Source organism: Pomacea canaliculata, linkage group LG12 (genome assembly GCF_003073045.1).
Source record: "Pomacea canaliculata isolate SZHN2017 linkage group LG12, ASM307304v1, whole genome shotgun sequence".
NCBI lineage: Eukaryota > Metazoa > Mollusca > Gastropoda > Architaenioglossa > Ampullariidae > Pomacea > Pomacea canaliculata.
The window spans coordinates 13,965,945-13,989,513 of record NC_037601.1 but is presented as its reverse complement, the minus strand read 5'-3'; the positions used below and the strand labels follow the sequence as shown (position 1 = coordinate 13,989,513).

The 23,569-nt window shown below is 44.6% G+C and overlaps 1 protein-coding gene and 1 non-coding gene across 2 annotated transcripts in view; one reads left to right on the top strand and one right to left on the bottom strand.

Annotated features, from left to right (window-relative positions):
- Window positions 1–23,569, bottom strand: part of LOC112576771 — a 114,448-nt gene that overhangs the window by 83,748 nt on the left and 7,131 nt on the right.
- Window positions 17,630–17,701, top strand: Trnac-gca. Its single transcript has one exon. It is a non-coding gene; the product is annotated as a tRNA-Cys (tRNA).

Below are 23,569 nucleotides of genomic sequence, written 5' to 3'. Positions count from 1 at the left end.
TAGTCGCTGTTATCAGCGTCTTTACAATATTTCCCCAGTCTTCTCGACTTCTTTCTGCCATTCTTGTAAGGTCTTCTCAGCATCTTTACAACATTCCCTTAACATCCTGTTGATGCTCCAACATCCTTCAACGTCTTTCGAACATTCTTTCGACATCTTTCCAATATTTCTTCAGCCCTGTGCATCATCAGCTGTTTTCGAACGAAGTGAAGATGTCTTCAGTATTCCTCCACACCACCTCAGCCCCACACACAGCTCTCAAAGCAGCTACCTTCACTTTTATACCCCTAGCCACAAGATTTGTCTCCCTTTTATTCTTTTACAACTTGAAATTATTGTTGTTATTATATATAAAGACTGTGGTTGTCTTTAAAGTCTGACGACTTGGTCAGGTAAAGTTTTGGTAAACAGAAGTCTTGTCTGAAAAAAATAATCGGTCCACTTCATGGTTGGTCTGTTGTGGATGATCGTACATCTGGAGTAGGGGAATTCCTCGTCTACAACATTTCTAAAGTTAAACACCCCAAACCCCTCCACTCCCTCCGCAAGGAAAAAAAGAAAGAATGAGAAGGAAAATGGCATTCTGCTCCTCGGGTGATCGATCTCAGACTCACAGTCGCCCCATCAAGACCCGGCTTTTCATCATACACGAGCCGTGTCGGTGTTCCTGCCTTCTGGTCCACCAAGGGCAGCGAACTCTTTTGCCGGCCCAGCAGGCCTGGCCCTGGCTCCCCTTCCTCTCTGGCAGACGACAGGCAAACCCAGTTTGACGATGTCCCTCTGGAACGAGCCTGGTGTTCTAATGGCAGCTGGCACTGGCTGAGGTTCCTTCCGGCCAGCAAGCTGATGACATTTCACTTGTGAAAGTAGCTAAGAAAATGGGTTGTGTTCCCTTAGGGAGTTTCATCAAGATACAGTCAAATCTCCCTACTATGCCACCTACCGGGACCGAGCAAAAGTGGCATAGTAGGGAGAGTGGCATAGTAGAGAGTGTTCGTAAAAACGGCTTTATTTGTTCAAGTTACCCGTCAGTCCAAAGCAGGGGTGGGCAATTAATTTTCCCAAGGGGCCGCATGAGACATTGGGATGGTTTTAGAGGGCCGGACTAATATAGTTAACTCAGTTTTACCCAATACTGTATATATAGTATATACTGGCGGGCGGGCCGGTCAGAGACAGGAGGCCTTGCCCAGGTCTGGTCCAAAGCTCTCAAGAATCGTCGGCTTCGCTAGCTGTCTCCTCTCATTCTTCCCCTCACCTCTTCATCCTCCACCCCTCCCAACCACATCGCGCACCTGAATCCTGTCGCTAGTCGACTCCCTCACACCTTCCCTCTGTCACGTGACTGTCACCCGGCTAGCGACCACCCCCCCCACATTGCCAGCCTCCACCCTCCCTGTGTGCGTGCTATGTTCCATCCACCTAACTGCAATGTCCCACACTACCATACAGTATAGTAATCGAGCACTGCGTGGAATTTCACAACTTGTGCCTTTTAACAGTCACAAAAAAGTGGCATAGTAGGGAGAGTAGGGGTGGCATAGTAAATTTTTTTTTACATTGAATTTATAGTCGGGACCGAGCAAAAGTGGCATAATACCGAGAGTGGCATAGTAGAGAGGTGGCATAGTAGGGAGATTTGACTGTACATCTGCGCTGATGCAGGCAGAAGGGGCGGAGTTTCCCAGAGTTTTCCTCTTGTTTTTTTAAATTAAAAAAATTATCTGAATTTTTTTTTTGAAAGTTAAAGAGAATTTCCAATTTAAGAATCCATCTTCGTGGAGCATGTGGGAACTCCAGGCAGGTTGTCCAAACTGTAGTTTTGTGTAGAAAGGTTTTAACCAAAAATTGGGAAAGTTTATTTTTTCTGTCTTAAAATATTTTCTCTGTAACGATTTCTTTCTCCCTGATGTATGTTTGTCGGGAAAACTCTCTAAAAGAGACAGTGAAAGAGTTTCACCATAAACACATGTTAGAAGGAAAAAGAAACATAGAGAAGACATATGTGTGTGCGTGTATCTGTGTGTGTGAGAGAGAGAGAGAAAGTGTGCGTGTGTGCAAAAACTTACTACTTCACATAAAGACAGTAGACAATGGCGTCGCAGAACAGACACGACAAGACAGCAAGTGAAGCTCGGCACTTGGTCATTGCCAAGACAGACAACTCCTCCTACAGGCAGCCCACCCATCCACCCCCTCTTCTTCCTCCCGCACGTTCCATCACTCCCCGCGCCTGCGCCGAGACAATTTAAGACTGTAGACAGTAGCGAATCAAGGACTTCCGCTGTCATACAGGATGTCGCACCAAACGGAGACGTCCGTCGCGCCGATGGTCTCGGCTAGAGGAAAGTGGTTTCCATGGACACCAGACGAAGAGAAAGGCGTCAGTGAAGAAATCCGGTAATGTGTGTGGATGTGGGCGAGAGTGTTTGTGGGTTGGGCAGGGGAGGAGGTAGGCAGACGATGTCATTGCCACTAAGCCCTCGGATGTCTGCCAGAGACTTGGCGAGTCGTGACAAGGACCTCTTTACCCTTAGTTCCATCTGAGTCCGTGGTTAGGAACTTGAAGGTACGTTCCTACCTCCGGGTTTTCTCTATCTTTACCTACAGCCCTAACAAGCCCTCTGTAGTCATGGTGTATGCCGTACCTCTGGGATATCTCAGCATTCCAGGTCAGCGGCTGTTTCCAAGGATCCCGTACTCTGTTCCCGGACATTACCTAACTTCTGGGTAGAAAAATACCTCGAGAGGGTAAAAGGTAAAACTCTCATGGTAATCAGGGTGAGATGACCTCTCGGTGTAACAGCGCAAAATTGCATGCGGGTCATCAGAATAAAATTACATGTGGGTCATCAGAATAAAGTTACCTTTGTAATCAGGGTAAATTAACTCTAGTTCGTAACTACTATCTCTGAGACTCGTTGCTATGGAGTCAGCGCATAACGATATGGGAGTTGGTTTTGAATTCTGGGAAGACAGCTGACTGTTAGTGAATGTTAATGAGTACAATCAAAACAAAAACCAAGATAGAAGCATCCATTTGCACAAGACAAAACAAGACAAGTATTCAACAAAGAAAAAAAGTAAAAAAATAACAATAAGATGATAATAAACGAAACATTAATTAATTCATAATAATATTTTTAATAATCTAAAAATGGCGAAGGAAAAACGAAGCAAAGAAAGAGAAGGACACAGGAAAAAATTGCTAAGAATATACTGACAAAAAAGGGCAGAAGGGAAAGGACAAAAATAAAACAATAAATTAAAGGTAAGGATGCTCTGTCACGTGACAGTTTCGATGTGAACAGTTTTATTGCCAGTCGAGGTATATTAGTAAAATTAGTTTCAGTGAATAATCTAGACAAAGTTAGGTATTTAGAGACAGACCTTTTTCCTCCGTTTGAACCAATTTTTTCAGGAGTCAGCAACCACGCTGTCAGCAAAAGGCAGACAACAATGAGAACAGGTGGGACTGCGCGGAGTCTGCGACAGACCGGAATCTGACTGTTAGAAGTCCTCCCTCCTTCCTAACCCCCTCTGATTGCTATCTTGTGGAGCTTTGACCGAGACCCAGCAGGATTCCAGTCCTTTTCTCATCAGCCGATCCCTATCGCTCGCAGAGTCCTTCCGCCACCAGTCCCGGGACTAAGCCGCTGGCAGCTCCAGAAGCTGGGACCTTTGGGGGGGCCAATGATGGAGGAGACACGAAAGATCACGAACATGATTATGTCGTCGCAATTTTCACGTGCCCCGTTGGCCACGAAACGTGCAAAGTTTAGCCTTATCTGCAGCTCCATCTATAATGCGGATGACAATACCACCAGCGCCAACAGGACCGGTGTTTTAACAATCGACTGACTACCGGGCCCTGATAAACATGACCGCCGAAAGGTGGCGCTTGCAGTCGTGTAGACTGCCGCGTATGTAAACTAACAGTACAACAGTTCCAGATAATCTTGTAAATGGAAAAGGTTCGTGCTGAAACCTGGGACACGAGTTAAATATGTAGTTTTGGTGGTGGTCTTGTCTTTATAAAATATTTGGACGACAAACATGTTATTTGCGTTTTTCTTTGATGTGTTTAGTTTAACATTGCAGCAAGGTAACAGACTGATGGAGACTGTCTACATAACTGTTACCTGCACAACAAGAGCCGCTCTTGCAATCTCAACCTCTGGTCCACTGTTCTACTTACCTACATCACGGAAAATTCCCCACATTTTCACAAATAAAACTTTTCTTTACTAACCTCGCACGACATCAAGTCCTTGCACTTCATTGCACACCAAGAACAAAACCAGATATAAAATTACTTGAATCACTCGAAATTTTAAACCTCAAGTTCCATTTTTAAACTCCCTTGCCTTCAGAAAAAACCCAGTCTACAGGCGCCTGATGGAGCTGATAACGTTGGGAAGGATGGTCGCTCTTTCGCGGGGATAATGCCGTGGAGGATACTGCGTGAACGGGAGGAATCTACGTGGTCATCTACGTCCTCTGCAACTCTGACAGCTTGGCTCGAAAACAGAGATGGGTTCAAAAAAATCGGTAAAGTGTTCGTGTCTGGTATAATTCAGTTCGCGACAGAATGGACACGTGTCTGAGAAGACCTTAGGGAAGAGATGGTTGAGGGGGATGAGGGGAGGAGGAGTTCAAAAAAATACTTTTAAAAGCAGAGATGCGTGATTGGTTGCTCGAGAGCAGGAATGCAGGACGAAAGAACCACAGAGATGGGGAGGACGGGGCGGAAGGAAACGACGAACAAAAAAAAAGAGAAAAAATAGAGAGGGACTGGTTAGAGGAAACTGGGGGACCAGACGACCGGAAATGCTCTAACTGGAGCAGCTGAGACGATGTGGCAATCATGGTGAGTGGTCTCCGGGGTCGCGGGTGATGTGTGGACAGAGCAATTTATCGCAGTGCCGTGTGCAGCGCAGGGTTGGGCCTGTGAACCGCGGTGGGCGCCAGGAGGGTCCTACCGCTGCCCCAGGGCTGAATCATACGAGATGTTCTCCTGTCTCCTCCCTATCGTCTCATAACAAGTAGATCACTTAGCTCTTTTTTCTACTGAGTTCTTTTCACTTCGTCCTCCTCTGATGGAGCTGCAGGCTGTGGATTCCAGATCGGAAAGCTCTTGTCAAAGAAGTGTAATCAAGCCCTCTTTGCCAAGATTTGTTTTTTCTTCTCTATGTGGGCTATGTGGGCTGTGTGTGTTTTGGGATGGAGTGTGGGTGAACCTGATCACTGTGATTACAAAGTTGGACATTCAAGTCTTACACTCGATTTTCACTCTGAGTTGAGGTTCAAACTTGACCCACTCAGATCCCACGCACTCACACACTTGCCTCAGCAACTATGCCGCTCGCGTAGCCCTCATCCATCCTCGCACTCCCGCTACGTCACTCGCACGGACTTCATCCATTTTCGCGTTTCCTTTTCTCATCCTCCCTCACTCACTCTCCGTCATTTGCAATATCCTCATCTATTCTCACCTTTACCCAATCCGCCACTCACCTCCCACAGTCCACGCCACTACGTGCGATCCCCACCCACACCCGTTCGCCCACCCCGCCAGCCTTCTCAGTAGCCATCTACATCAACTTTCCTTTCTAGCTCCCGAAATGGCGGTCCACTCCATCTGCCCCTGGCCTCGATCCCCGCCCTTTTTTTCCCCTGTTTTCCCACAAAATCAAGTTATGGAAGAGAACTTTCTATCTACTGGACAGACTTCACAGACCGATAGCTCTAGACGCTGGCTCCGGCAGCGCTGGATGATGGAGTGCCCACATTTCTCATGTTTGAAAGCAGGAATTCGAAAGGGGAAAAAACATGAAGGAGCTGCTACGCCTTCTGTTCCTAGGCAAAAGTGACGAGAAATTATTAGATTCCTATCTCGCTGGCTGAGGGTCTTGTCAAATCTAAAACCATTCTACATCACTAACAGTTGACCTCTAACATTTTAATCCCGCGGCGAAATCGCTTTTTGTGGCAGGCCCTGAATAAACAGACCATCCCTTATTTTTCTCTTGGCATGCATGATAGAACGGGCAAGGATGGCAGCTACATAATCGGGTAGCGGAGTGGGGTCGGTGTAAATCGTTTGTCCCAGACATATAGACAGTCGTATAGACACCTTACAACGTCTGCCCCTTTCCATCACTCGACTAATCCTCGACACAGACGATATTTTCTCGACAAACGTCCGATGTATTTGTTCGCTTGCTGCGGTCCTGCCATTAGGGCAGAGTGCAACAGTCGATGTAATAATAATAAGGATTGGTTGTTGGTGTGCTTCTGGCTCAGTCGGGAAATCAAAGCAACCGTCAAACAACAAACAATGAATTAATAAATCGATGGATCGATCAATTCTTCAAAGGAAGCTACCGTGAATGGAGATGAAATCGATTTCATGAAGAAATTATATCAGGCAACGCAAGATGCACGAAATCATCATGTTCATTATTTCTTGAGGGAGCGGCAAATATTTCATTTTAAAAGATTTCAAAAGCCAGTTAAGTTTGCTTTCCAGACAAAACGGGAAAAAGAGAGAAGAGAACAACTTAAAGGTTTGCTACAGTGCTCAATTTTTTTCTGATGACACACAGTAAGAGATAATATTCTCCAAATCTTCAAATAACCTCCTTCCCCTTCAGTTGTCCAGATGCAGACATACAGAAGTAGATAAAAACAGAGGGTTGTACATTGTTTTACTGTCGAGGGTTCAACCAAAGGGAAAGCTTGGACTATATTCGTTAATTAGGCGTTTCCGCACAATCATGACTTTTGACCTTTATCTGTGCATGATGATGTTTGCAGATGAAAGTAGGGCAGTTGCTCACCCACATCTGAGGAACACAACCAAGTACCCAGCACATTCCAGTCATTTAAAAAGAATTCGTGCGCACTACCTTCAGATATGGCTTCTTGATTCAGCAAAGATGAGAAATCAAGACGCGGGGCTGCCTCACAGATACGGAGAATGCCCATAATTAAACTCCAGATTCTGTTTCTATTTTTAATCATGATAAAAAATCTCAATTCGTTTACATAGTATTAAATAACGGCCAACGCGAGACTTAAAATAACTGATGACTTTCGTGCAACCGTTAATTTTCTGTTGCTAAGGGAGGCAGACCAGACCTCTAAGTATCGTGCAAACCTCGCACGTGCTTCATCCGCTTGCACGTCAACCACAAAACTATGTTGTGTGTTCTGTTGTCTGAAGAGACCAATACATTTGCATCATCTTTGAATGAACATAATTTGAAATAGTAGATATGATCATTTTACCCTCAAAATAGGGTATTATATAAGTGAGGCTAGTGAGACCACCTCTTATTCTGTCTGGCGGCTGGCTGGCTTGCTGTCTGCGCGCCTGCGTGTTTACCCAGTGTTTTGCAGCAAAGTTGATTTGCATCTAATGTTTTCTGACAGCGGCTGTCAACACATCTCTTCCCGAGTGGCCGAAGCCCTTGGTAAACACGCGGTGCCGAGCTTGAATGACGTGTACGGGTGCGAGGCAAAAGTCACCATCGACCTACCCGCCACAGAGCTGATTAACTCAAAATGAACGTTTACGCTAGGTCATCATCACGTGGTGTAGTTCCTCGACCACCACGACGACTGCATGAAGAACTGGACGAGTGGAACTGAGGTCAGATTCCTTTTCGAGAAAGATCTGCAACCGAGTCTTTCTTTTCTTTCCTCTCTCTCTCTCGATCTCAGCAAGCTGTCTTTAGATCGACATTTTACGAATGTATCATCGTTTCATCGTTAAGGACCTGTCGGAGGAGGGGAAGGATATTGTTGATGTTTTATACCAGGTAGTGCGCTCAATATCGAGGCAGATGTCAGGTCGATCTTCATCTTACCGACCAGATTTATCAACAAACATTAGCGGAAGAAAAAGTTAAGAATACCCCGTCCTCACTCCGTACTCTTGAGTCAGTGAACCACTCACATCCCCGTAGGGTCACTTTTATCCTCATACAAACACTCTTACTTTTAAAGCACTAAATAGTGGTTAGATGCTCATGTAGGAACTTCTTAAAAGATGAAAGCGGGCCAGAGCACACCTGGAGGCGTCGCGTACCCGAAGTACCCGAAGAAAAAAAATGAGCCTCCAGCCATGAGATGGGGGACACATGTTTCCAGGACGGCAGATGTACCCATACCTCGCGCTTCCGCGGTCGCCCTCCCCTCGTGTGAAGAAACAGAATATCAAGATTGCAATACATCAAACACAGATATCGCATTGAACTGACGAACCTTCGCGTCCACACCCTTTTCAGAACATTCTCTCGTCCACTGAAAAGGGGGTGGGAGGATGGGGTAGAGAACCCTGAGAAGGAGATGCTGACGAGAATAAAGGTGGGGGAAAGGGGTTGAGTGGTGAAGGTGATTGGCCGGGAAGGGGAGGTAGACGAAGCCGGAGGAGATTCTCACAGCCCTCGACATTGGTGCATCGTCGGAACCTAATCTGCAAAAGCACTTACAAAAGCAGCACGTCTTTCGTTTCCGTACTGCGCGCGTTGGAGGCCTCAAAGACAAGGCAGGAGGATCAAACTGTTCCCACGCCGCTGATAAGCCGCGCGCACAGGTCGCGGATGTCAGGCGGCGAAAGGCGGAGGGGCAGGCGCTACACGCGGCGGTGCACGTGGAAGTCGGCGAATGAAAGGCCGCAAAGGAATCGACAGCCGAGGGATATGCGTGCAGGACAGGTAACACCTGTGCAGGTATTCGCCTCCTTCCCATCTCCGGAAGACGAGCATGGAAAGAGTAGAAGATTCACAGTTGGATTCCCCCTCACCAACCAGTCACCACCGCCATCAGCACTGTCTCGTGGGCAGGGAAAGGGGGAATGATTGGAGTGTATTTTCTCTCTATTCCCCTTATCTGGGAGATTTTTGGCTCTCCCCATCCAAACTATCCCCCTCTCTATCTCTCCCTTCTTTGTATGCCATATTGTCCACCTTGAAGACCTTGCCTGTTGGTGACACGCACCACACTCGAAATACTCCATGTCACTCGTTAATGTCTCGAATACGATATCACAAAAAACTCGAATCTCGAGAATTGAAATAAAGATTTCTTTTACCTGTTCGAATGTCCCTCTGTGACGTCATCCACCTCACGCTTTGCACTTGACTGTTGCCCTCTCGTGTATACGATACAAAAGCCAACAAATCTTGACTCAGGACCGAGCGACACGTATAAAAAAATTGTTTTATTGTCCATTGAATGTTTGTAATGTTGTGCTCTTAGAATTTGTCACAAAGTCTGTCATTGCTGTCACACTACCATTCGGCACTGACAGTCTTGAGTTTGTTCTCGCATGTGATGTGCAGCTAGGAAAGATAGAGTGCGAGGTCATGGAGGAAAGATTTGAGAAGACAAGAAGGAAAGAAACAGGTAGGTTCTTGCAGAAAGGAATTACATCCTCAGAACATGATGTAACACGTTATTTGCCACGAGATTTTGCGGGACTTGCAACAATGGTTATCTTTTGCAGATGGAAATCATCCACTTTTTCATTAGATAATAAATAGACGGTTGTGTTTCAGGTGCTGAAATTTACAGAAAATATTTCTATTGTTCCAACCACCCAACCTGCATCTGTGTGTACCTCAACTTGGTCTTTAACGCTTCATTTCCCTCATATCTGAAATACAGTTTTCAGACACCCAGCTCTTGTCAGTGTCAGGAGGCAACCTGCTGGTTCACTATCTCTGCAAGCACCGCGAGTAACGCTGGGCCTGGTGAGGTGATGACAGCTGATATTCTCCTTGTGTTGGCCTTAACTCACTCTCTGAAAACACTGATACACTAACCCCACTTTACTAAACAAATATGTATCCTGTTGTTTTGTTGTTTTTTTAAATCAGGGTCATTCACTTTTTTTTTTCCTTCTCTTCATTGATTCATTTTATTCCCCTGGCTGAACCAGCCGTTGCCCTGGACTTGTTTTGTAGGGCTGGTTGAGCTGATTCTTCCTTGCATATGATCTTTTTCCTCCCGTGTGAGCTGTGCCAGCAACCTAAATGACTTCCACATTGTGGTGCGTGAAGTTACAGCATATTTCTAAATTTACCCCCAAGGCAACTTGTCTCAGCAGTGCCAGACGCGCGAGTCGCAGACATTTTATGATATCCCGGCAATGGTTCAACAGGCATTTTGCACCACAATCATGCAAAGTACATTAACCCCCTCCTCCCTCTACCATTTCTAGCATCCTCACCAACAGAGAAAAAGAGAGCAGGGGGTAATGGTAGCACACGGGGGAGAGAGTTACAGGAAATGTGTCACGTGACGAAGTCAGAGGTTACTGAGTTTTTGTAAGTCATATTCAGTACTTTTTTTTTCTGGGGTTTGTTTTTACTTTCTAACATCATTTTTATTCGCCTCGGAACGTGTTTATTTTTATAATCACAACGATTTCATTTTTGAAAAAAACCATATGGTTATCCTTGGGGGAGGGAAGGGGAAATGGTTTGGAGGGACAGCCGGGTTGCTAGTACCACTCACTGATTCAATTCACTGGGGGGGTTCTTTGCACACAGACTGTTCCCTGCATGTATTTCATTTAGGTGGAACACGTGGCTTAGGTCTTTGATATATACAGTCGCCAAGGAACTGTGGGAGGCCTATCAAGAGTAGCTGGGGGTGAGAGGGAGGGACAGGGCAGGGGATGAGGGGCAGAGCACTGCTATGTACTCAAGCTGACTTTTCTGATGGCGGGCGGTTTTCGCATTTCCTGGTAGGAAGAGCAGAAAGTTCAAAGCTGCCGCGCATGCAGCTACACGGAGTACGTTTGAAAAAAAAAAAATTAAGAAGAAAGAGCAGAGCAGGGGCACAACACCACAGCGGAAACAACGACCGGGTGCTGGGTGAGCCGGGAGGTTGGGGAGCGGGCGAGAAGGAACGTTGATCTGCGAGATCAAAAATAAACTGAAGTACACATACATGACAGCGGGCTAGGATGAGTTAATGTGTCCAATGACTCATGAAATAAGTTATTGACAGTTTATATTTTAAGTAGCTTTTAATCAACTTGTATACAAGAACTTTCAAAATAGTAAAGAGGACTTAAAGAGACTCAAAATGACCAGTTGGGCTGAAATATTTGAAAAAGATGTTTCTCGACTGTTTTCGCTCACAATGTCCAGTTGCAAAACAATTCGTTACATACAATCGTGGAGGTTGGGGAGGGAACATTCTGGGAAGATGCCAAAAAAAGGGGCGGCCATGTTTTGCCATCAAACCCAGACACCACGTGTGTTTACTTTCAGTTTCCTCAGTGCGGTCGTCAAAACGTCGCGGATGAAGGGACCGTGACATGGAGAGTTGAACCAGATCACCGCCAGCAAGCGCTGAAGACCGGTGCGACAGAGTTACCTCCCCATACCGGAAGTTCCACAATGTTTATCAAGGAGGACGACCTACGAATTCAGACACTATTTTCGACCGTTTTGCATCTCGAAACCTTGAGCGAAAACGGTTATGAATGTCAGTATCTATCACTTGCAATGATTGCATCTACGATGTTCACTTAAGTAACTTGTCGATGTAGTCATTACACTTATGTAACCATGACTCCCATTGCTTGTAACACTCCAACGGCTATAACCGCCGGTGCCGTTACACGCTCAAGCAGCTATGACCGCAGACTTTATGTACGTGTAAGTAATTACGACTGCAAACAGTTATGAGACGATTAAGTAGCTAAGAATGCAGGTGTTGCTGTTGCGATTACCAAACTATGTGGCAGGTTCTGAGAGCACCAAAGGGACTTTGGAGAATGTTCAGGAATGCCGTTAAAATGAAAATAACAGATGCGTTCACTCGCCTAACCTTTAAAGACGTAAACATCGACGTTTTAAATAACCTGCCACATTTTTGAAAATTATGTAAACAGCGCGAAAGGGTTTTGGAGGAGGACACGAAGCTCGGCTTCAAAGGAACTGCGAAATATTCTCTGCCGAATGGAAATGGGTATTATCTCTGCCATCTTGGCGAAGGATGTCTTTTAAAGGATATTCCGCTTTTGAAGATGAGAAGTCCATGTTAAAGGAGAACGGGAAATGGTGTATCCTTGTGTGTGTTGTTTTGTGCGCATGGAAGGAAAGACAAAAAGAGAGATAGAAGAGATAAACAATTAAAAAATGGTTTAATGATTTCTGTATTCTGTCTTCTTCAACACTTGTTAACCAAGCTTAGCAGTTTTGCCACTTTGTTTTGTTGCCAGTACATTTCGCCACTCTGCCTCTTAGTGTGTTCTGTCAATAATTTTCCATTTCGCCAGCATTACATATGTTTCGGTTCCAACGAGGTCTGGCAGAATACATTTCGGATCTTAGCACACGGTGCCAGAATATATTTCCGCCATTAGCACGTTCGTCAGAAAACACTTTAACCGTTAGCACGTTTGCCCGGGCATTTGCCAGCCATGAGATACTCGTCACAAAATGCTTCTGCAGTTAGCACGTTCGTCAGCAACGTTAGCTCTTCCGCCCTTCCCGGCACCCGGCTCCAGACAAACACGGAAGGAAGGAACGGTCCACGAGACGTGCCAACGAGACTGGTCAGTGCTCGGGTCTTCTAGTTTGGGGTGGTTCATCTGCTCGAGTTTCCGACAAATTCCCGGTTGGTGATTGGTTTCCACCCGCCACCCCCAACCACTATCACTTTTAAAAAAAAAAAAAAGTATTCTTTAATTTCTCTGTCATATTCTTCTTTAATTTTTGTTTATTTTGATGGAGATTAAACTGTAACCAATATCGCACTGATATATAATATATATTGTGTGCGCGCCTGCTTGCATCTCAAAATTATTTTTCGAATTATCTTTGTTAAATTATGAATAATATGAAGACAATGTTTTTGCAAGTCTAGTAAAATCCCAAACTATACAGAAAATGATGTACCAACTGGAAGTGGTTGTCATGGAGTTTGTAATGATGAAGGTGGCTGTGATGGATGTAATGGTGATACTGTTAGTATTGGAATGTGTAGAAGGAATGGTAGAGAAAGTGTCCAGTGGATCTGGTGATCTGATCGCACTTTCAGTCGTCAGGTACAAATATTTACATCTTGCAGAAAGTCCCGTGATTACTGATCACGTGATCACATTGTAAAGCTTTCACTGGTCACAGAACCAAGTCTCTACCTGGCAGCTTTGGACGAACATTGCTTGTCCTGACCAGCGAGGTAAAAGGCATAGGTCGCCGGGGTCACCGCACGTAGCAAAGTAGCATCTAACACCATTTCGCGCGAGCGACAAAAGGCCAAGACAAAGGGCATAGCATCCCTGGTGTCGATGGAGGGCACCCTGCGGAGCACCAGTGGCTGAAAGCAGCTTGTCACCCGTCGGTCTGGGGGCCAGCGATAGGACTCCGAGAGGTGCGAGGTCGAGGGAGGGGAGTCCAGAAACACGCATCCGATGACAAGGCTAAGGGGGGCGTGCACCTGACGGACGTTCATAACCTGAGTCTGCTCACTCACCGGCTTTGTTTGAAGAGTTCAGACGAGCGATCGCCGAGCTCACACCAGGCACTTACTGTAAACACCAACATGGAGAGCGGCAACGTAGGAGAGTCCGGGTGGGTGGTGAACAGGGGAGTTACTCCAGGTGAACGTCTTCATCTTCACTCGTAACTGATGTTTGAAAATGCGACTCTAAACAAAAATCCCGGGAGAGCACGAACACACACACATACAGATCAGCTCAGTCTTGCGTGTGTTGCCAAAGAAAACTAGCCACACCCCGCTTTTAGCGAGTACATCTACACTACTTTTGGCATCCTCATACGAATAACTTTCTTTTTTAAGGGAGAGGGGCGGAGGTATATTCCTAAAAAACAATTCTATTCTAGAATTTGCGAAAAACATACTAGGAGTCACACTGCAAACAGACATGTAATGTGAGAGTCTATGCATTCAGGAAATGTAATAGCCAGGGTATTTGAGTAATCATCTCATTATGCGAGTCACCCTAGACTGGAAATCCGCCCTTATCATGTAAAACGGAGTATTCGGACAGTGATCACGTGGGGTGGGAGGAAATTGGTGTTTTAAGGTTACACCACGGCAATGCACCCGGCCATGTAAACAGGTTTCACACGCAGAGAAAGAGCAGCATACCCGGAATCACCTGCTGGGAGTCGGGGTATACAGGTAGTCAGCAAATTATCTGAAAGCCAGGTATACGTTTAGGAAAATCATTCTGGTCAAAAGTATGAGTTCTGTTCACTCAGACTAAAGGTTTATGTACACGAGCATGTTATAGATGTATATCTGAAAAGAAGTTGGGAGGACAAGGAAAAGTAAAACACCAATTTCACACACACAAACACACAAACAAACACACACGTGTGCATGTCATGATATGCGAGGTCTAACACATTTACTCACAAGCCGAGCGCGCACCCGCACACCCCGCGAACATACAACAAACCGTTGAACAATTAACAAAGAAAGAAATAAATCGTTTGTGTCACAACTTAATAAGAAAAATAACCCGAGCTTAACGGTCCCAGAGCTGGAAACGCCATCCTTGCATCCTGCCCTCCCATTAACGGGGCTTTGCACAGGAAATTCTCGGCCAAATCCCTCTTCTTCCAGGGGCTCGAACCCTTGCTCTGCTCCGTGTCGCTACCACTACCGTTCGCCAGGGGGCGCGGCAGTGCTATCTGCTGGCTCGTTTACCTTTACTTTTCCTGCCATATTTATTTCGTTCGTTCGCCTACCGCAGCTCCCTCCGTTTTCATTTCGGGTCGTTAGTCCAGCACCTGCCCTCACCCTATAGCAAACTCCCCCAACCCTTTCCTCCCTGACTTCCCATCCCATCAACCCCCACCTCTTCCTCTTAAATTCTCTTTGTGCGCGTCTCGGTTTGCACGTGAAAGTAATTGGAAGTCCCACACCATATGCGAAAAAGTAAATTTCATCCCCCAACTAAGGGCCCCGCCAGTGACTTTCTGCTGTCTGCCCCCGAGGTTCACGACCTGCGTTAGTTCCGTGGAAGGAGATTTGGAGCTGGCGAGAGAGGCGACGAACGCTGAAACACCCACCGCCAGATGGCGCTCAAGTTCTCCCCATCCCCCAGCCACACGCAACCCCCCCAGCAGCCCAATGGGCGTCAGTTCGGTGGCAGGAAGTCCTCCTGTCTCCTCCACAAGATGCATGGCTATTTCGGTAAAGGACTTTAAAGGCAAGGGCGGGCTTGGAGACGACAAATGGAGGAGAACCTGCCTGGAAATAAAAACTCAACGTTGCCCTAACGGTTTTAGCACTAATCCCCTTGTCTGCATGGCTGATGTCTGTCTACCAGTCTGTCTCTCTTATCCACCTGTTAAACTCCTCAATACCTCGTTAAAACGAGAAATTTAACTTAAAGGACTGACAGGAAAAAAAACATCCTCCTATCAGAATACAAAATAGAAATACAAGATGAGACATACGTTATGTCTGGATCATACAGACCACTGGATAGAGTTCTGACTCTGGTGTTTAGAATCAGTGGTGTTTTTTTAAGTTGTTTGTTTTTATCCTAGAACTAAAAAAAAAAATAACGTGAGTTAATTTCTTCCTACTACATCTCTTTCGTCCTTTCATTTTTTAATAAACACTGAATTGTTTGTTTTCATGTGATGTAATACGGCAGTTTATTAAACAACACTACAGACATGATTATATACTGTAAAATGGAATGTAGGTGTACAATAAGCAGCTTGATGCACCAGGCGGAGACCAAACGAACACATTATTTCAATTAGGCGTCAAGATCATTTTGAAATGAAATAATTTCCAATTTTGTCAGATAACTGCTATTTTCTTTAAAAAAGGTCAAATGTCAGTCCTAATGGTCCCACAGCAGGTGACAGGCACCAAAAGGGTTAATGCCTGAGCTCCTTACATGCAAGTTATGTCTGGCGACTGTCAATGTCATTATCATTAGCGTCGTTGTAATAACCGGGAATCTCTCGGGTCACATCTGCATGATCCATCTCCTAGACAAAGGGGACAAAGGGGAGTGGGGGAATCAATTACACTCATTCCTGAGGTACAGCCATCGGAAATCGAATTGCACGAGTGACCTTCGAGAACAGGATACTGAGCCGCATATCTCCCACAACACAAAGCAACCCCCTCCCCTGGCCCCTCCACAACCCCCAAAGCTGCTGGATCTGTCGTCTGCAACTGCTTGGTTTTGGCTCATTTGCATAACAGCTGCCTTCGACCTACCCTGAGTGATCGAGGCCCGATTGTCGCCAGTTAATGGACAGGCCTGCTAAATCAAAGTGACTACCACTGGGTGTGCTTGTCAAACATCTTGTTCGATTATCTATTTGCTGTTAGGCAGTCGATATGCCCTCCTTCTCCCCCTACATTTTTTTTTTTTTAAAAAAAAGGAAAATCAGAGGAAATTGTAAAAGTGTGTGTCACCCGAACACCATACCAACACATACACGTATACAATCAAACTCAAACACAATAACACATGCAGATGCACAATAATATACACACAATCATAAAACACGCGCGCACACTCACACACATTTACACATACCCACGAAATTTCATTTTCGGTTGTCGCGAACAAATGTTCTCGCAGTTGCTGGCAATAGGTTGGTATAATCACAAAGCAACACAACCCTCGCATGGCGGGTTCACCGTTTACACAATCAGTGTCGTGCAAATAAGCACCTTACCTCGCTTTCTGTCTAAATACAAGACCGTATTACTACAGTTTTTGTCCCTAACCGCCAAGCGCCATGTTTTTCCAGCAATGCGAGAACTTGTTTAAAAGCCGTTAATTTGTCAGTGACCAGAGCGGCTACAGTATAAACACTCTCTAGTTCAACAATATTCCAGGCTGGGCATGGGGGGGAAGTGTGATGCTCGGAGACGTGTGTGAATCAGGGGGAAAGAATGTTGGCTACGATCACGCATTTCACAAGTGTGTGATAAGCTAGGAAACTACGTCACATCCCGTATTGTTTCGTCACTACCTCAGTCGCGAGCTCGACCTGACCCCAGACAACTCGTTGGCTTGGGTTAGTGAGTAGAGGGTGTGGAGACTGTGCTGTTTAGAGCCGTTAGACAGACATATATTCACTCCTCACCTTCAAGTTCTCAGACTCACAAAGGAGGAAAAAAAGAAAAATGTAAGCGGCGAGATCAAAGGACAGCCCTCTGTTCGCAGTACTGTGCAAAGTTAGCGCTGACCTTACAGCGCACACGAAGGTGTTTCGAGTGCCAGGTGGCAGAACACGGCAAGAGACGGGGGACAAAGCTGAAGGCAGTCGGGGGAGGGGTGTAGGATGGAGGGAGAGAGTTTAATTAAAGCGGCTGCCTAGCAACGGGTCGCCGAACACTCGGCGCAGCTGTGACGCATGAGCCAAGTAACGCGCGCGAGCCGCCTTCTCCTCCATTGTACGGCCGGCACGCGAGTGATATAGCACTGTCTTATTTCCGCACGCAGTTCTGTGCCCAATCATCAACACCACTGGCACAAACAACAACACAGAAGTTTCATGAAATAATTTACCATTACGACTACAACACGAACGAGAGCCACGATTCAGGTCACGCTTATATAGGATAAACAAGACTTCCTCTATCACTTGGGGATATAGCTCAGTGGTAGAGCATTCGACTGCAGATCGAGAGGTCCCCGGTTCGAACCCGGGTGTCCCCTTGTGTTTTTTCCTTTTTTTCTTTGTTACAAAACATTTTCTTGCAATAGGGGTTTTATGCTATTATATTGCTGATAGTAGCAAACATCTGTGTATTCCATACCTACAAAATAAGTATTTTATTAATGTATCACTTCTAACCGGTCATTACTGCAGCTAACACTTTTTTACAGCAACATGGTATAGAACCTTGTTTCACAATTTCCCATCACATGTACAGTGGAATATTGTGTGCCGGGTTCGATCGTACGGAAATTTTATGAAAGGAAAGGGGGAGAGAAGTTTTTTGAAAGATAGAAAGAAGAAAAAGAAAGTGAAGCATGTATAACAAATTAATATCTGAGCAGACCGAGAGATTATTTTTGTGTCACCACCCAAAACAAAGGGGAGAAATGCAATATGTAAAAGATCAGTATTCGAAAGTTACCATCATGACATGTGTAATTATACTAATGGCGACTATCGAGAACTAGCTGTAACAATCGTGATCACGAAATTTTAAACAACATTCGTTAAAACAAATTTTGAATTATTTATCGTGTGCTATTGATTAATTTTACGGATACTGCCCAGATATGGATACAGATTTCTGCACGATTATACACGACTCTCGCATTGTCATTAAAATGTGGGTAAATGTCAACAAGTTTTGTTGTTAATAAGTTAATAGTGTGTTACAGTAAAATGACTGATGAGTAATAATTTATTACGCGGGGCAGGGATAATGCTTTACGCCGAGCCAGCAACTAAGGCTACATCACGGCAAGGCAGCCAGCCCTGTAAACAGATAAACAGATGTCGCATGCAGAGAAAGAACAGTGTGCCCGAGACGAGAGCTGAACCCAGGACAGCCAACTCTCACTGTATTGGTGACATGCGATTAGACTGCGGATTGTTCACAATGTTTACATGTTAGTAAGTTAATGTGCTACAGTAAATGTTTGTTATTAAATGGTGGAATGTTAAAATTTTTTGCATGTTTTCAAGTTAAAATTACTTTACAGGAAATGATTGTTGAGTAATACATTCTTCGATAGGGAAATGCTAAAACTTGAAAACAGGCACTGGACAGAAAGAAGAACGGTTGTGGAGAGAACACAAAAAAGACACAAGGAAAGAGTGAGGAGTAAGGGGTTAATTAATAAGATAGAAACAAATGAAAGACGACTAGTAAAAGGAAGCACAGGTGTGAATGAGTTTTCGAAACGAATGAAGAAAGAGAGAGAGTGGAAGGATGCGGAGGAAAGACCTAGTTCCACCTCGTTCAAGCTGGTTGCAGAACATTTATTGAGAGAACTGTGTCGAAAACAGCGAGAAACCGTCATGTCTTCAGGTTCCACCCCCCGCCCTCCCAGCTAACCTTCATTAGATCATCAGTCATGTCCCTTGTCCAAATTAGCGAACGGAACATCCGTTGGTAAATATCTCCTAAAAGTTTTAAAAAATGCGTGAAAAATCCCTCTTGGAGACAAAAGTGCCAAGTGACTTAGACAGTTCCACTGTCATGCGGAACGGCCGTGAAAACGACTTCCGCCCTTCTTTCTAATTATTCCTTGCCGTTATCGTCTTTCACTCTGGGAGGTGTTAACGAACTCTTTCCAGCGCATGCCTCATGCTTCGCACATGCTGCGTCAAACAGTTCTCGTCAATATATTTTATGTTGTCACTGGTTACACATGCATGACTGTGGTTTGTGATTTTCTAATGTTTACAGCTTATCGTCATTTCAGTACTTCCAAACTCAACATGCCTAGGTGTCTCCGGCAATTTTTTGTAATTTTTAATTATTTATCGCACTCGTTTCTACGATCAACAGAGAAGGTGTAATAAGTGATGGTGATCATGTTGACGATAATATTGTCGTTGGTAAATGCTCGATGTGAGCAGCCTGTGGCGGTTACGGAAATAGCAGACGATAGCATCAAAAGCACTTAGTGACTTTAGCAGCGCCCGTTGTAATAAGCATCAAATGGAGTTCACACACCCTGCAATGTATCCACAGTTATGGCTTTTATTATTCTCTTTAAATTGTGTTTGCTTGTCCAAAGAATACAAATGTGTTCATAGAACTCAAAATACGAACTACGACAAAATATAACCTACAAAAAAAAAAAAATCCATCCTTGACCGTTAAGTATAATTGGACAGGAAGTTCGACAGAGCATTTCACATCCTAAATAAAATCATAAAAAAATCATGATTCCATAAAAAGTGAACAAAAAGAAGTGGAATCAGCTAATCGAATCCGATCTTTTTCCTTCTATTTTGAAAGCTTTATCCTAATTCCTTACATAACAAAAGCAAGTAATAAATAAATAAAACACGGAGCCGAGTTGTAATGTAAGTGCACTCGCTGTTAAACAACAGGTTAAGAGTTCAAAGCTCGGGTAATCAGAGGAAACTGTCTGTATCTAAGCCACGGTATCAGGGAAAGAGTGAAAAAGCGGAACGAAAGGGTTTATATCCCTCGTGGACACCATCCGCCATGGGACCATGGGATTTTTATCTTTTTTGTTTATCATCGGCCATGCTAGAATGCATGTCTCTCTGCAACATTCTATACCTCATTCATTGAATTCCTTCTCACTATCCCCCTTACCCACCCATCCAATACCTTCATCCAACTTATCACAGTCATTGTCACTGCGTCTCCCAAGCCTTTGCTGACGCCCAGTGTCATCGACCACATTATCGGTCTCAGCATCGCCACCGTTTCTGTCGCCAGCGCCTGACGTTGCAACCCATAAAACAAAAGTGAAACAAAATAAATGTTTGTTCTCGGAACGCCTTCCAAAAGGCAGTCGATACTCAACTGCGCTCGAAAAGCACGTGCGCTGGCTAAGGGGGGGAGTAACCGTTTTGCAGTTCCCTCCCCTTCCTTCCTGCTTTTTCCTCTCTCTCTCTCCATCACTCTCACTTCCCCTTTCCAACTTCCCTGCCCTTTTGTGCGCATGCGCGAGAACCTGCTTGTCACTCCTCTCGTTCTCTCTTGCTATTCCCTAACTGCATTACGTAATCGCCTTTTTACTGGCGCTTCATAAAAATGCACTGGTCGGACCATGTCACACCAGGTCTACATTAAGCTATCGCGGCTGTCTGTTGCTGCGTGGATGGCAAACCGTAATTGAGAGTATTCTCCATCCAAAACAAAAGGAAACTCATGTTCGTCTTGCGAAAGGTTATGGAAACGAATGGCTACTATCTTCCTCTTGCATCGAAGGCGCAATTTTCTGTTCGTGTGTGTGAGTGTGAGTGTGTGAGTGTGTGGGTGTGTGCGTGCGTGTGCAGCTCGATTTTCTATTTCTCGAAAGCAAGAGTGAACCAACAGAGATAGCATCTGAAAGGCAGAGGAAGAAAGGAGCTGACAGACGGATTGATGCTAATAGCAAAATTTTCCCTCTGATGTCGCCTATCGTTGCTGACAAATACGAATGGTGGACATTGATATGGCAGTGGCATGCAATAACGAATTGAGAGATGGTGTGTGTGTGTTGGGGGAGCTGGTCTTTGGTGACATCATTATGTAAGACAGAGTATTGGAAACTTATGTGTATCTAATATACAGAATCCTTCTATAACTGTCAGACATAACTGAGTCCGATGTGCGAAATGTCATGTAGAAATCTCATAACCAGAAAATTATGTCAGCGTAAAAATAAAAAAAAAACTTCAACATCAACCGTGGAATGTAAGAGTCTGCTTCCAAAAATATGCTCAGCGTCCTGGAGGTCGATCAGTTCACCGAGGCGCACTCTCTCTCAGAATGTGAAAAGTCATGTTAAAGGAGAAGACACGTGAAATGATAAGTTATGCTTTGATGGCGAGTGATGTCATCGAAATGATGCGACACAATAGTTCATTTTTCCTCTGCTTACCGCGGTCGTTGAAATGTCTGTGGATTGTGCCACACAATTTTGAACACGAGTACAAAGGGGAAGGATTTTGCGAAACGGACAAGACTGGCTGATAGTTTCTAGTCAAATAATTCCTTCTACTTAGAATTCGTTCGTTTTCCTTCTAAAAAAAGCGACCGAGCGGCCTCCAAGAACCGGCCCACAGATGTTTTAAACACATCTGTAACAAAACAGCTCGTTTAAAACTCAACAATTTGTGGGAAAGCTAATTCAAAAAAATCAGTATCTAATATTTTAAGACCAGGGTTCACTTGCCTTTTCCTTTAACGCATTCACGGGTGTTGACAACTGCACAAGGAGAGAAGTGTGTGGAAGGTAGGAAGGCGACCTCAGCTTCTTACCCTGTTGCCTTCTACTGTGTGTGTTGTTTTACGAGTGCAACAAGAAAGTCTGTCCCGTGGGATTCAAACTGTGACCAAGTGTTAAAATGTGGTCTCTGTGACCACCTAAATAAGAGGGAGGATCAAAATGGCGGTTGGGATGGAATGAAATAGAGGAGCGGCTTTCAACATGGTCGGAAAAGCAAACAGCGGTCCTTTGTCGTGTCACTACCATATGGTAACTGCCAGTCGCAAGAACTGAGAAATGAACTACATTCGAATATAAAATGAAAATGGGAGTCAGTGCATGAGAAACAAACCATATGCCAGGATTGATGCATGTTTATTTGTCATTAATAATTAAAAAACCAATTTTAGCATGACACGCAAATATTCAGGTGCCAGCCAAAAACAATGAAAGCCTCAAAAGCGATCACGAAATGTCTGAATAAACTTTAAAAAGTGCAAAGCTAGAAAGTGGTGCATTGTTTCAAAACGATATTCAGGAAGACAATGAACATGAATGTCATTACGTGACGTCAGCTTCATTCGACCAATCATTGCAGACTTTGCCTTCAAGGTGTTGAATAAATAGTCCTTTGTCCTCTAACAGACAACGACAAAGTCTTGACAACGAAGCTTCTAAGAACAAGTTAATGCTCACATTGCTCTCAACCAGGTGTTGAAGTGTTGATGTATGTAAACAGAATGTAAACGCCTCATCCTCTGTGTGAACAGACAGAATGCAAACGCCTTGAGTTCTCCCGTCACACATTATTCACAATCGCATGAGCGTGCAGGTAGACATACACGCAAATGGTTCCATTGTCTCCAAGAAGGTTGGAAGAGCGTCGTCCTTACAATAAAATTTAAAAATATTTGTTTCGTTTGCACTTCTTTGAGTGGTCAGGCTGGACAGAATACTGGGTATGTGAACTATTCGTGTGTGAACTATTGGTACTGGGGAAAGACATCAAAGCAACCGTAAGCTGTCATCATGTGACTAGTATTACTTATTCAAAGCTTCTTTCACATGATGTTATGTTCGAGGTGCATGTGGCTCTGTGGCAACCCTCCCTGTCGTAAACTGCAACTCTGTATATAAGACAGAAACAAATTTGACATTTTTTTAACCCTTCATCTCCCCTTTTTTTTCTTTTCTCGGCAATGCCCTGGGGATCTGTTACATGCCCCCCGGCGCAGGCAAAGTAAACCATGAAGAGGAGACAACCAGTCCTGGTGTAAATGGGTGAGCTTTTACTTTTAAATTAATGAGGTACAGCTGCATAATGTAAACACAACGCACACATGCAAGCATACATGGCAACACACATGCATGCACGCACGCACTCTCGCAAACATATACGTTTGGAATACAGCAATGTGTATCTAAACAATTACCTTCTAAACATCTTACTTTGTATTCCTACATAAATTTTTTATTTATAAATCAAGACACCCTACCCTACTCAAAATCACTAATTATTTCAATACATCCTGGACAAAGCCTCGTTTGAGGACTAGCTTTTTCAAACTTTCGTCCAACAGATGGCCTTTTTCTTCGACCCATTTCCCAAAGGTGGCAACCGATTGTCTTTCGCTCTTAAGCCCTGTGTATATTTCGAACGGGTTTCAG